Source organism: Eubalaena glacialis, chromosome 3 (assembly GCF_028564815.1).
Source record: "Eubalaena glacialis isolate mEubGla1 chromosome 3, mEubGla1.1.hap2.+ XY, whole genome shotgun sequence".
Taxonomy (NCBI): domain Eukaryota; kingdom Metazoa; phylum Chordata; class Mammalia; order Artiodactyla; family Balaenidae; genus Eubalaena; species Eubalaena glacialis.
Window position 1 is genome coordinate 38,827,391 of NC_083718.1, and position 15,091 is coordinate 38,842,481.

At 45.9% G+C, this 15,091-nt stretch overlaps 1 long non-coding RNA gene across 3 annotated transcripts in view; it reads right to left on the bottom strand.

Annotated features, from left to right (window-relative positions):
* Positions 1 to 15,091, bottom strand: part of LOC133087857 (uncharacterized) — a 68,917-nt gene that overhangs the window by 16,262 nt on the left and 37,564 nt on the right. Inside the window, exons 7-8 of one of the 3 annotated variants that reach the window (XR_009700459.1) lie at positions 13,159 to 13,270; positions 12,765 to 13,069 (exon numbers count right to left, since the gene is read on the bottom strand). The exons of 1 other annotated variant lie outside the window; for it this stretch is intronic. This is a non-coding gene — a long non-coding RNA (uncharacterized LOC133087857). Of the gene's footprint in view, positions 1 to 12,764; positions 13,271 to 15,091 lie in introns of those variants that run through there. One more of the 3 variants, XR_009700457.1, reaches the window with a different exon arrangement.

Below are 15,091 nucleotides of genomic sequence, written 5' to 3' on the forward strand. Positions count from 1 at the left end.
CATCTAATTAGTCCCGAATTACTAACTGGCAGGGTAAAGACCTGCTGGAAATCAAGCTCAAGTGGGGCGTCTGGAGAAAGGGATGTGATTTCTGTGGGAGGAGGGGAGGGGTAGGGCGGGGTGGGAGAGGCGGGAGGGGAGGTGAAGGCCTGAAGCCCATTGTGAGGCCCTGGGCCCCTGTGGTCTGGGGGCTGTGCTGGCCCTGACCCTGGGAGAAAAAGAGGCTCAGTGATGTCTTCAGGCCATTCATTTTGTGCAGGCGAATGACTTTCTAAACTGAAGGAAAAAGAACCTGTTGGAGAAAACCTATCCATGAGTTTCTCTGAAAATGCTACAGATGGAGATGAACTGGCTTGGGAAGGAGAGCACAGCCCTGTGGCGCCTGGACACCCCGCTGCTGGGTGGACCCCCCAGGAAGGTTCTGGCATGGAAATGACAGGCAGATCTGAAACCAAGTTGGGCTTTACGTCATTAAGAAATCCCCCAAAGGAATGGAATAAAGGCCTCATTTCACACTTTGGGTTTCGCATGTGTCCTGAGGAAGCGCCTCTTCCCCAGCTGAGACAGCGCGCTGTCCCCGTGACCCAGTGAGTGGCCCTCGTCATGCGAGGAAAGCAAAACAGCGGGGTGGGTGCGCGCCCAGAGCTGCCACTCAAAGGCTCCGCAAATTCCAGTCGCAATTGATTTGTTCAGGGATGACTTCTTGCGTTCTAGTTAGATGTGACTTTGATCGGAGTGCTTTCCTAAGGCGATTTATCACAACTGTGAACCGTCAGTTTGCACAGCTGCTGCTTTTTTAGGGAAACACACGGGCTCGGGAGGCGGAGGAGCTGCCGCGGGTTCCTCTCTTCCCCACGGAATGGCCCGCGGGCCCCTCGCCCACCAGAAACGTGTGCGCCTTGTCCTCAGAGGCCGCCGCTCCGGTGCTCGGGCTCCTCTGCTATTTCTGGCTGCTGAACAGCCCTCTCCTCTCTCCTGGGAGAGGCAGCTGGTTTCCTTTTGGGGCGCTCCCCTTCTCCCCGTCTCAGCTCCTGCAGCGGAGACGACGCTGCCCCTCTCTCCTTGCACGCTGTGGGCTGGGTGTGCAACCCGGCTCGGGCCACAGTCCCCCACTGTCCACCCACCCCCCGACCCCGCTCGGCGCCCACGACTGGCTGTTAGGTTGCCAGAGTCAACAGAGCGACCACAGCCGGCAAAGCCCACACGGGGCGCCCAGTTAAAGCTGAACCTCAGATGAAAACCACGACTTTTAAGGGTGTCTTCAATATTGCCTGCAACATACTTCTACTAAAAAAATTACTGTTTATCTGAAGTTCAGCTTTAACAAGGCAGGCATCCTGTATTTTGTCTAGCAACCTTCTTGGTTCTAAAGAGAATGTCCAGAGCAGGTCAAATTGGAATCAGCCTAGGACTTTTAACTGGAGCTTTGGGGAAAAAATACTTAAAAGGTATCTGTTGGGACTGCTAGGCTGGTAGGATTCATGCTTGCAACTGCTGGGAGCCAGCTTTGCTATCATGTGGGGAGAGCTGCTTGAATTAGAAGCCAACACCACAGAGAGCAGACCTGTTTCATTTGAACAGGTGGATCCAGCCATTCTTGAAGCTGGCCCGGTGGGCGGTGGAGGTCAGGGTGCTGATGGCCAGGAGGGATAATAATTTTCTACCCCTCAAATCTGGGAAGTGAAAACAGCAGGGCTGAATGTGCCCATGGGACCTGGCTTCTGTTCAGCTGGAAGAGTGGTGAATGGCTATTGGGTGACAAAAACAGTCCGTCTACTATATTCTTACTTTGTTTGCTAATTGTGTTGCTGCATGTAAACTCTTTGTTCTGCTGCATTAGCTCTTGTTCATGACATCATGTCTGGAGACAGGGTCTGATAGACTTACATGTGGACTTGGAGACTTAAATTTCAAATCTGCCTCTGCCTGGTTGAGTGGCTTTAGGGTCCTCGTAACCTCTACAGATTTGAGTTTCTAGGTCTGAAAACTAAGGACAGAGGTTATCTTAATCCATTTGGGCTGCTATAACAAAATACCAGAGTCTGGGTAGCTTATGAACAACAGAAATTTATTTCTCATAGTTCTGGAGGCTGGAAGTCTAAGATCAGGGTGCAAGAAGATTCACTGTCTGGTGAGTATCCTCTTCCTGGGTCACAGTTGGCGTGTTTTCTCTGTAACCTCCCATGGCAGAAAAGTCGTGGGACCTCTGTGGGGTCTCTTTTATGAGGGCACTAATTTTGTTCATGAGTGCTCTACCCTCATGACCTTATCACCTCCCAAATGCCACACCTCCTGATACCATCACCTTGGGGGTTAGGATTTCAACATATGAATTTTGGGGGAGGCAAATGTTAAATCTATAGCAGAGGTACTTTCCCCATAGGGTGGGGTAGAGGGAAAGTATGTAAGCACCTGTCACAGGGCCTGGTGTGGAGCAGGTGCCCAATACAGATGTTATTACAAAATATTGAGTATAGTTCCCTGTGCCATAGAGGAGATTCTTGTTGTATCTATTCTATGCCTTCTTTGAATGACCGTAGCACTTGTCGTCTGTATCATTTTTATGTCTGTGGTTGCTTTGTGACTGAAAATGAAAATTTTCTATTTGTTCATGTCCTGGCCCTTCCTTAAAAATATGTTCATTTATCTATTTCATATTTATTGACTACATCTTAGACACCGTGTTAACGGCTGGTTCTAGATGTTAGTAAAATATAGACCTTCCTGCTCAAAAGGTCACAGCATTTGTGGGAAAACAAAAAAATGAACAACCTATGTCTCAAAGAGCTTTGTACTTCCCAAAGAGAACACACCTAGTAGGTACAATAAATATACGTAAATGTATAAATAGTTAATGGGATTAAAAACTAGAGATAACTGCTTTTCGATTCTGAGGAAATGATAATTATATTTCACCAGGAGCTCAATACCACTCTGAGAATGAGGGCTTAACCCCCGACCTGACTCACTGCATCGCTTTCCTATATAAAAATACACAAGTCTGTACATACGCTCTAGAAAAGGGCTTATCTGGCCTGAATTTCAGATAGCAAGAAGAAAAATTCAAGAGGTTCAGAGAAGCATCCAGAAGCTCAGATGATTATCTGGCACTAATACAACTTGCTTGACAGGAAAATAGAGCTGTAAATCTCACAAAATTAGATGATCTTTTAAGAATTTCAAAACCTCCTGCTATTAATTGGAAATCCTAGAACAATAGCTTCTTTTAAACTATACTGATAATATGCTTTACAGCTTAATATGCAGAAGCCTATGTTTTGGCTAAGTGAGCTTCAGGAAGGAAGGAAACTTGTGGTTTAGTTCCATTTACTTTGGAACCGCTGGTTCCAAACATCTACTTCTATGCACAGTCATCTTATCATCTGTAAAATGGAGGCAACTCTAAGAAAACATAGTTACAGAGATGTTGCACAGCTTCATGTGTCATTGTCTTCATTTGTTTCAGAAAGCCAATAACATCTAAGCTACTACTGCAAAAAGTGCAATGTTATTTGGGGTCATCTAGTGCAGCTCTGTCAAAGTAAACGAAAGGGACCTAGAATGACTATAATTTTCCCAAGAGGACACAATTATTTTATGGTAAATATGGGACAAGAACCCTGATCTCTTTGATCCCATTCCATTGTTCTTTCATTGGGTTCTGAACAACCCAGAGAAATAAAACTCCTGTGTGCTGTGTCACTGGTACAGGACTTGGCAAGATTGGAATTGGAGCACTACATATTAAGAAGTATCTGGGAAATTCTTCAAACTAATTGGGATATATACCAGGTACATAGAGAACAGTATGTTTTCTAAAGATGATTCTGTGGAATGAACAGAATTGGTAACTGAAGGTGTGTGTGTGCTGCAGTTCCAAACAGGATGGGTGAATTCTTGTTTTCTGGCACCTTGAAAACTCCACCTCAACATACACATTAAAATAAAATTAACATATGAACTGGGTCATATTTAATTCTGCATGCTCTTGTACATCAGCAAAATATTCCATATATCATTTAAGTTGTCACTCACTTTTTAACTTGATTTTCAATTTCTAAAAGTCTTTCCAAACACAAAACAGAGGTTGGAAAATGGTATATGGGAAGCTGCGGAGATGAAATAAGCTTATTTCATTCGGCATAAAGATGAATATCCAAACAACTTCTTCATAGCTGAAAGTGTCCAAATCTACTGTCTTCATTTTGTAATCAAGGCTTCCGGAAAAATATGCTCACGGATTCCTAATTACCCAAATGCCCCATATCTGTTTCAGTAAGTATCATTATACATCATGGAAATTTTTCTCAGTGACAGAGAAAGACATCCTGGCTGAACATCCCCCTGCCCGTGACACAGAGATGATGGTCTCAAGCTACCTTGAAGGCGTTGGAGCCCACTTTATCAGTTACTAATATTAATGGAGGACAAAACTTAATATTCTGTTTGCTCTGTATTTGTTAAATCACTTCTTCCCTTCATTAAACTGGATGGCCCATAATTGAGTCTGTAGTGTGTGTATCATTGGAAACTGAACAAATTTTCGTTGGTTTTATTAATTTCATAGGTTTCTAGGGAGGGTCTACTCAATAACTAAGCCTAGTTTCACAGTTACAAATAAATTATGATGTAACTTTGAATAAATTAAGCTCATCATAAAGGAAAGATACTGATAGTTGCTACTACCCCTTCCTTGAGGGGCTCTTGTAAAGCACTAAATAAAGTAACAGAGGTGTATATGTATGCATATCTTTTCAATGATATTTGTACACACTTAAAAAGAACTCTACAGAATGCATTATAAAAACCTTGATGCTGTGTGTCCCTAGTTCCCAGCTCTCCCATTAAAACTACTTAAATGAACACAATCTTATCTATTAGGATAGCTATCAGAGTACTCCAAATACTACTTCTTGCAGTACACTGTCCCAAACATTTGCCTTCCTCTTCCCATTAGTCCTCAATTCAGAAGCCCCGAAGATTTGTTCATTAATTTATGAACACATTTCTTCATTCAGCCAAGAAAATTTATTGATCCCTTACCAAATTTCAGGCACCATTCTTCAGTATGATTTATAGGCATGTTCAGGAAACACAGCAGTGATTAACACAGATGAATATACCCTCTCTTGAGCTGAGGGGGGAGACAAAAGTAAATAAGCAAATATAAAATCCTAAGTATAAATATGTAAATAAAAATTAAATAAATGGATAGAATAGTATATCAGGTAAGTGCTGGAGAAAAACAGCAAGCAAGGAAAGGAGATGGAGATTGTTAGCTGGTAGGAGGAGGCTGCGATCTGAAACTAAGTGATCAATGAGGGCTTTCTGGGGAAGATAAAATTTAAGAGGGAACTTAAGGTTGTGAGAGGGAGCAAGGTGCACATCTGGGAAGTGAATGGTACAAGCATAGGGAACAGTCAGATGGAAGGGCAATGAGGCAAGAGTGGGTTTGGAGTATCCAAGGAGCAGAAAGGATGTCAGTGTGTGGAAACAGAGGGAGCAAAGTGGAGAGGAGAAGGAAACAGTCAGAGAGGAAACAGAGGCCCAGATTTCTAGGGCTGTGGAGGCACTTTGAGGACTTTGCTTTTCCTGTGAAGAAGCCACTGAAGAGACTTGAGTGACATGATCTGACTTATGTTTTAACAGGATCTCTCTGGATGCCATGTTGATTAGAGACTGTAGGAGAATAAGGACAAGCCCCAGAAGACCAATAGTTGATTCAAAGAAGTGATTTACTCAAAAATGCACCTCCTCCTCAGTGAGGACGCAGAGCAGGGATCGGCAAATACTGGCCACAAATCAAATCAGGCGCTCAGCCTGGATCTGTGTGACTGTGAGCTAATAATGGTTCTCACGTTTCGAAAGGTTGTTGAAGAAGAAAGGGGAGGAGAAGTTACAGAAACTGTATATGGCCCACAAAGCCTAAGACATTTAAAATCCAGAAGATGCTTTCCAACACCTGATGGAAGGCATCTGGCTGGTAGGAGGTCCTCAGCAAAATTTGGAAGAGGAATACATGAGTCAATTAGTTCCTGAAAACATTGTAAAGTGATAGGTGTCAAGAAACATTTATGCCTTCACCCTTAACCTTCACAAATGATGCCATTTCCATTGAGCTATTGAAAAATATAATCTGGCTTTCAAAACAATAAACCAGAAGGCATTTTCTCACATAAGCAAGGTCATAAACAACTGTCAGCTAAAGTTGAAATAGCAACAAATCAAATAATAACAAAAAGCATTTTTTTAGATTTTTAAACCTTACAAAGCAATTTCATACTCATTATCTAATTTAATCCTCAAATCAATGCCATGAGATAGTTATTATTTTCCCATTAGAAATGACCACATATTAAATCCTTAGTGATTGCTCAAGAAAAGCTGAAATCTTGAGTGTTACATCTATTAATGCCAAGGTTGGGTTTTTTTCCATGGGAACATTGGATGCTAAAATCAACAGGGATTTTCAGCTCAAGATGGCAGACTAGGAAACATATTTACTTTCTGTTCCTCCTGAAACCATATTTAAATAAAACTGCAGAAATACCAAAATTAAGCAACCAATAAAAGCCAAGACACTGTGGAAGTCATCAACCACAGAAAGATTTCAACACATTTCAAGAAGGCAAACAATGAAATGGAGGAGCCATGAATAAAATAATTAAGAAAAGACTACCCTAAGTAGGGTCTGCACAAAGCCAGTCAGCTTTTGCTGAGCTCTGGTTATAGTAAAGGGCAGAGGAAAGAAGAGGGGCTGAAAACAAGGAGACAAAAATCATTTTAGGAACAAAAGTTCATTTAATGAGCTCCAGGGAACACTCAGCCTGCTGCCATACTAACTCATGAATTACAATGGATTGTTGGTAAGCAAGACAAGAAAACAGGGAACAAACAAAACAAACAAAAATCAAGACATTGTTTCTTACTGAACTCTTCTCAAATGAGATCAAGGAATTATGGTTCAATGCCACAGCTGTAAATCATTTCTGCTCCTGGAGAGGTTAGAAAGGGCTTATAATATTTACCCCTTTTTTTCAGACAGAATTTAGGTCTGAGCAAAACCTTTTGTGTCCTCAAACCTCAAAGTTTATTGGGGATGGAAGTCCAAATTAGCTGTCACATATCATAAAAAGAATCTCATGGGCAGAGGGTCAAACTAATTTTGGAATATATGAATTATGCCCAGTGTTATTTTCAATAGATTTTAAACTAAGATAGATAAATAAATTTTTACTGATCTATATGACTCTGGGTTCTGAAACTTCTACATGTCACATGCATGATACATAACACACAATGTCAGTCCCAGGAGAGAGAAAACACTCCAATGAAGCAAGCAAAAGAAACAAGTTTCAAACAAGGTAAAGTGATGTGTAGACCAGGACTTTTCAATTCTTTCCTGTCATGCTGAAGCTTCCAGCTCCTGAATAACAACACATGTTTCCCTCACCCTAGACACCCAAGAGTGTGTCTCCTCTCTTGGGCACAAGAATCGCTAGAGTTACATATGTGTAGTAAACAGTGGACCCAGCTGGCATACTCACAATGACCAAATTGTGTTGATCGTACTTTAAACCAATACATCGCTCCACGATGAAGTTGCAATAAATGATATATTTGCTTTCCAGACATGAATGAGATGCCTTACTGGATATACTCCAGGAAGGCCAGAGAAACTGGAATAATTAACTGGTGAATTTCTTTCTGGATAGCCCATGATTTGTCTAGGATATAAGCTTTACATACCTGGATCCTTCAAACTAGACCAAAGGGAAAATCTGGGCTGCAAGCCTCAATTAGAAATGTGGGATGCTGCTATGCTGACAACTGGTGCTCCCTGACCTGTATTTTCTGAGACTAGAACCCAGTGTGGTGGATGACCAATTCATGAGTTGAACAAAAGAAGACCTCCTACAGGGCAGTGTATGTGTTCATTACACGTATGGCACTTAGGGCTAAGTACCATAAGGACTACAAGAAAAAAAAAAAAGTAACACATGAAGCATATATGATAAGGAGGCGCCACAGTCCAGAGTACGAGCTCTGGAATCACACAGGCTTGCTTCGAATCCTAGCTAAGCCACTACCATCTGTATAACCTGAAGAACAGTTGAAGGTTTAAATGTTGTTTTACCAAATTTCGAGAAAGAAGTGAAGAAAGAACCTATCTGCCAGGAAGGGACATCGTGGGGTGCAGCATCCAGTCGGGTCAGGGCTCTGCATCCCCTGCTCAGAAAATTTCGCCGCCTGGCTCATGGTGATGCTGGCAGCTAAGCAGCCCTGGAGAAGGTGCTCCAGTCTCCAGGCATCGCAGAGAAGCTGGGGAGGTCCCTGGAGGAGGCTGGTCACAGCCTGGCAAGCTCTGGGTGCCTCCTGCACTCAGCTCTGAGCAGGCTCTGGCCTCTGAGCCCCTTGTGGGGGAAGGGCTGGCTGATACATATGCAGGGCTGAGGGGCCTGCAGAGCCGGTGCCCAGGCAGGGTGAGCTCTGGAGGAGAAGGCTTCCACAGTCCCCAACAGTCTCCGCATGGTGGCCCATCCGGTGCCAAACACCTGCCACCCACAGCGAGAAGTCCCAGCCACTAGAAAGTCCAGAAGGGGTCAGGCTCTGGGGCCCCGCCCTTTGCCCTTGGGCCGGGGTTTCTCCACAGGCTGGGCAGGCATGCGCCCCCCGCCCCACCCCCTGCCCCACCCGCCCTTTCTCTGTGACAGGTAAAATGGACATGTCACAAGCGCCAGGCTGAGCCATCCAGTGTCCAGTGCGTGCTAGACCTTGAGAGGAGGTGAAGCTAAGGAGAAGCTCTCCCAGTTTCACACTCTGTTCTCAGATCGCTTGGCGCACAACCAGTCCTACATGGGCAATTTACTATGCAAATTTCATACCTGGCTCCGCCACCGCCGCCGGCCCCGCCGCCCGCCCCGCCGTGGGGCCCCGGTGGGCTGTCACCCGCTGGTTTTGCCCTCCTGGGAGGCTGCCACATCTGACCGGGACCACCCTGCTGCTCCAGCGCCTGCCTTCTGCCCTGAGCAGGGAGTCAACGTCAGGAAGCCGGTACCATCCAGTCACCTCCCACTGAGGAGAGGGGGGCTGGGGAAAACAGCGGCAGAATGGAAAATGACAGCCTGGGAAGGAGGTGAGAAGAGGGAGGTGAAGTCCCCATCCCATGCCGTGGTGTCCTCTGCCCCAACCGCTTGCTGCTCCCTGCTGCTGGAGAGGCCAACAAAAGAAGTGCTGGGTGAAGACCACCAGCCCAAATCACCAGGCTCACTGATGTCTGGGAAGGAGCTGCAGCGTGAAGAGTCTTCACGCATCCCAACAAGAAGCTCCTCTTCCCTGCTATCTACCAGCAGTAGGCCCTGCAAGCGGAAGATTCCCCTGCCGCTTTTTCTGCCGCTGCCAGGGCTGAGGTCGCCCCCGTTGGGGAGCGAGGCACTGACATGGGATCGAGGTGAGCTGCCCCCTCCTCTTAAGCTTCCGTGCTTAGCTGCTGCCAAAAACCCAGGCACCTTGGAGAAGAACATTCAGTGTCGCTGGAAAAAGATCCCCAAGAATATAAGGAAGGTCCAGCCACCGTCTCATGAAAAAGAACCCCCAACACCCATCTGTGTAGATTCTACCCCTCCTTTATACTTACCTACCCCTCTTCCAGTCCCTACCATCAATCCCCCTATTTTAACTGGGCAGCCCATGACTTCTATGGCAATCCCTTCCACCAGCATGGTCACGGCATCTGGAAGTTTGACCTTGCAGCCTAGTGTCTACATGGACACTACTGCCCCTTCCCAAGCTATCATTTTCAGGTCTCCCCCAGGTTTCAGGGTGGAGCAGAGGCACCCTGCAGGGGTACCAGTGTCCATCACCCCACCTGTGCCGATGGTCCCCTGCACCACCCCAATTTTTAACCATCCCTTTGGCCCCCAAACCAACCTTCAGCCCATATTTGGGACCTCTGATGGGCAGCAGAGGGCCTCTCTCCCTGGTGCTCCTGTTTTCTCCAGCCACCCATTTACGGCTTCAGCTCCTGTTTTCCCCAGCACCCCATTTATGGCTTCAGGTCCTGCTTTCCCCAGCCCCCCATTTACAGCTTCGGCTCCTGTTTTCCCCAGTCCCCCATTTATGGCTTCGGCTGTCATCGGTGCTTCAGCAGGCAGCAGCTCTGACACTGAACCTATGGACACCACACCTCCTTCCCAGGCTGTCATTTTCCATTCGGCTCCTGTTTTCCCCAGCCCCCATTTACGGCTTCAGCCGTCATCGGTGCTTCAGCAGGCAGCAGCTCTGACACTGAACCTATGGACACCACACCTCCTTCCCAGGCTGTCATTTTCCAGTCTGCCCCTGTCTCCAGGCAGAACTAATAGCCATTTCACAGGGCTGTTCCTAGTTCTGGGAACACACCACCCAGTAGTAGCAATGCCTCAGCCCATGCCTCGACGCATTTACCTGCAACGTGGTCAACAGATAAGACCAACACTTCAAGCTTCCTTGGACCCAGGTCTCCCGTCTCAGGCCAAACTGGGGGCCAACGATGGGCAGAGGCCTAACGATTATTTTCTATTGGGAAACCCAGCAGCCTCAGCACAAGATAAAGTCCCAGTTGCTCCTGCAGCCTAGCCACCGCGAGTCAGCATCATGCAGTCAGCTTTGCCAGCTTCCCTATTCGCCACCACCAGCAACACGCAGCCAGCCTTTGGTGACAACCCAGGCATTCTCCCCAGGGCTGTATCCATTGCTACTGGCTTTGGAGTTGCCACCAGGATGCCCAGTACTGGGGACAGTAGCTCGCTCTTTGCCGACACCACACCGGGCCCACTGTTCATGGGACCTGCAGCCCCTACGGCCGGTGGGAGCCTTGGAGTCGGTGTGTCAGCCCCAGGCCTCACTCATTCAGAGGCATCCAGACCACTTAACTTTGGGGCAGGACTAAGTGGGGCACCCAGCACCGCTTCTGTTCCTACTTTGGGCCAGACAACCTGCCATCTACCTGACCACGGCAAGGCTGCTGCAGTAGGAGGGGCAGACACCATCCCAGCATTTGGGAACATACCTGATTCCACCTTAAATCCAAATACCTGGGGCCTACCTGGGCTGAATACAGGGGGTACGGTGATGGCAGGGGACAACACCATCCCCACAATGGGAGGCCCTAGTGTTTCCACTTGCCGTCACTGCACACAGGGCCCATCTGGACGTAGAAAATCTACATTTAAAAGTTCCATCACCAAGGAGAAGAAATCTGTGTCAAGGGACATGTCAGTTTCCACCTTCTAACAGAGCACACCACATCTGTTGGAGTTGCAAGTGTGGCTACCACCCGTGGGTTTCAACACACTTCTAGTTCTACCTTATTTCCAAGCACAAGGGGCCCACCTGCCCACAATCCAGGTGGTGGTCATCTAGGAGGGAACAACATCATGCCCATGACTGGAGGACCTGGTATTCCCGCTTACAACTGAGACCCACCTGGTCAATACACAGGTGGTGTGGATGGAGGGCACAACATCTCACCGGTGCTGGGAGGCCCTGTGTCAATAACTGCCATCAGACTTGGAACCCATCTGTGCAGAGAACGGGGGGTGGGGGGGCATGGGGGACAGCACCACACCTGCTGTGACTGGATACACTTCTGGTGCCACATTCATAGAAAGCACCTGGGCCCCCCCCCCCAAGTCAAAACCCAGGTGGTGCCACGGGGGATAGCACCATCCATATTTAGAGAGGAACCTCTACTCTCAGGAAGAACACTGGGGTCCCCAAGTCAGGACACCCCTCTGACTTAGACGAGCCAGCATTGTGTTTGGAGGCTCCTGGTCAGGGCAGCTGTGCCTGTGCTCATAGGAGTCTGGCAGTCTCATAACCTGCCCAGGGCTTCATAGGAGCCACCAGCGAATTCCTTTCTTCTATTAAGAAACTCAACAAATGAAGAGCAGATCTTATTCTGCAAACTGTGTGTCACCATGAATGGACTTTGCCTCACTGGAAAGCGGCTCAGCCCCTTTAAGTGAAACTTAACCTCCTCTCTTCCTACAGCAAGCCGGAGGACCACACCTCAGGGGTGTGCAAGAGTGTGTGTGTGTGTGTGTGTGTGTGTGTGTGTGTGCTGGAGGGTGAGGAGCATATGAGCCCACTTCAGAACTACACCAGATTTGAGAAGCTCCAGTTAGGAGAATGGAAGAGAGCTGGCTGTATCATCCACTGTGCCATCCCTGGCTTGACTGGTAACTTGGCGGACCCAAGCTCCTGGCCAGTTTTCCCTAGACTTGGAACTGGCAGGATGCCCACTGCTGTTTTCAGATGCTTCCTCTGCCCCTATGCATTTGCCTCAATGGGCCCTTCTCTTTCCCAGCTCTATGTACATACATATATGTCAATAAAACCTTGTTCATATTAATCTGCTTCTGTTTATGTGTCTTTACTCACTGACTCAGCTGTAGAGGAAGAACTGACGTATGTGAGTGGTGATGTGTGAGCCAGACTTAAGACACCAAAATTTTGTGTCCCAGTGACTGGGATGTGGAATTAGGCACACATTATGGCTGCATGTGCTGACTCCTGAAATCTGTTTTCAGTGTAACGAGTGACAATCAGGAGGAACTAAGGTCTAGAGGAGGGAGAGTTGGGGTAACTCACCCTGACTGATTAAGTGTGCTGATGTGTCCAATCCCTGCTGACCCCTGGAGCAGTGCATTGAGTGGGCCGCACGTATCTCAGAAGAATGTTTTTCTCAGACTGATGAAGAGAAGCGACAGGACTTGCCTGTGGTGATGCCAGTTTTTGACAGAAATACATGCAGCATCCCCAAATCCCAAATCTCTTTCATTGACTATTTCATCACAGACATGTTTGCTGCTTGGGATGCCTTTATAGACCTGCCTGAGTTAATGCAGCATCTTGACAATTTTAAATACTGGAAGGGACTGGACGAAATGAAGCTGCGGAACCTCCGCCTACCTCCTGAATAGTGGGCGACACTGCCTGGGGCCCTGACGCTGTGTCCCTCCAGTCACTTGGGATTCCTGAGGGCAGTCAGAATTCCTTGGTCCTTTCGTCCCCCGGTCTGCAGAGCCTGTAAGCGCACACAGGGACGTCGGCAACCTTCTGTAGCCACCATCTGATGCCACTGCCATAAAGTGAGACTTAGTCTACTCAAGGTACCTGGGCCTGCTGCGGGGGCTCTTCAGAAAGTCACGTGAGAACCACGGTTTGCATTCGCGTCCGTTAAAACATGAGCTCGGGACTGCCCCCGCAAAGGAGAGAGATGGATTTCCTGCCAGTGACAGAGAGTGTCTTGTTACAATTTCTCTCAGTTATGTTCAGCACTTAAGAACAGCTAATGGCAATCGTATCTTTTTTCACATCATAGAAGGTGCAATCAATCACTCACTTTGGAACACTACTGAAAGTGACTTCTCTTTTAAAATTGAACAGAAAATGCAGACAAAGAAATTTTGAAGTTGATTATTAATATCAATTATTAAAATGTTTTATTTATTTTATTAGAAGTTCAATATTTTCTATGAATTTAAAAATACTTCAAAGCCAAAGCCAACTTTAAATACCAGGACCAAATTTACATGATTCATATTCATTAAATATGTATTACTTCGTGTACAGACTTATTTTCATAATGCAAATTTAAAATATAAAATGACATATTTTTACTGCAAAAAAAAAAAAAAAAAAACTACACTGGAGGCTAGATAATCCCTGATGTGTGATAAGGAACCACACTTTATGATTGAATTTTTCAAAAATGTTGAAATGTCTTTTGGGGCATCTTTTTATTCAATTGAGACTTAGGCCAGTCATCTTCATACATTCCCACTACACCCAGAGAGGATGGATTTGGCATCCAGGTTCATGTGTCTGGAGAAACAAAGGAAGAGTTCATACCTGCTCTGTAATTATTGAAAATTTAAGTTGACCTCAAATGTACCATGCTGCTTAAAATAGCAGAAAAGATCCTCTTTAATAATTGGCTTGGCTCTGAGCTAACCCACTAAAATATCAAATCACAGGAGTTATAATTGTGCCCAGTTCTGGCTGACCCTAGAGTTCTGCTGGGCCTCCACTAGGTTTCATAATGGCAAAATTCCTGAGTCTGTGCAGCCTATCTTCCAGTTGGAGGGGAGAACAGAAACCCATGTACATTATCTGGTAGGTTCGCCAGTAATAAATACTATGGAGGTTAAGCATTATATGGTGAGGTGAGGTTGTAGGTAGAGAGAAGCAAGGCTTTCAACTTAAACGGTAGACAGGATAAGTCTTACTGGGAAGGTGGAATTTGAACAGTCTAGAGGGAGGCAGATGAGTCAGACATCTGAGGGAAAAGCATTCCAGATCATGGGAATAACCTCTGCAAGGCCCAGAGGAAGGATGCCAGTGTCCTCAGGGAAGAATTAGTAAATAATGTGGCTGGAATAGAGTCAGCAAGTAGGAGGGAGGGAAGGAGGAAAGGAGGACAGAGAAGATGTGTGTGGAATTCCCTGCATCACCATTTATTGATTGAGTGATCACAAACAGTTAATTCAACCTTCAAGTGTTTCAGTGAACTCAGTGCTTTTCCTATGGCCTATTGACCTTTCAAGAGTTTTGGAAGGATAAAATAATGTAGAAAAGTGACTTATAAGCCATTGTTACTGTTCTATACATAAGGATAGATGGGTAGACAGGTAGATATAGATAGATAGATACACAGATAGATAGATACATAGAGAGATGATACATAGACAGATAGAGAGATAGAGAGATAGACAGCTAGATAGACAGACAGATAGATACATAGAGAGATAAACAGAGAGATAGATAGATAGGTATATAGACGGACAGATAGATACATAGATAGAGAGACAGATAAACAGAGGGATAGACAGATAGATAGAGAGAGAGATAGAGAGATAGACAGAGAGAGAGATAGATAGGCAGATAGATAGAAATAGGTAGAGAGATAGATAGATATAGACAGAGAGATAGACAGACAGAGAGATAGAGAGATAGATAGATACACAGATAGATAGACAGATAGACAGACAGACAGATAGATAGAGAGATAGAGAGATAGATAGAGGGATAGATAGATGGATAGATA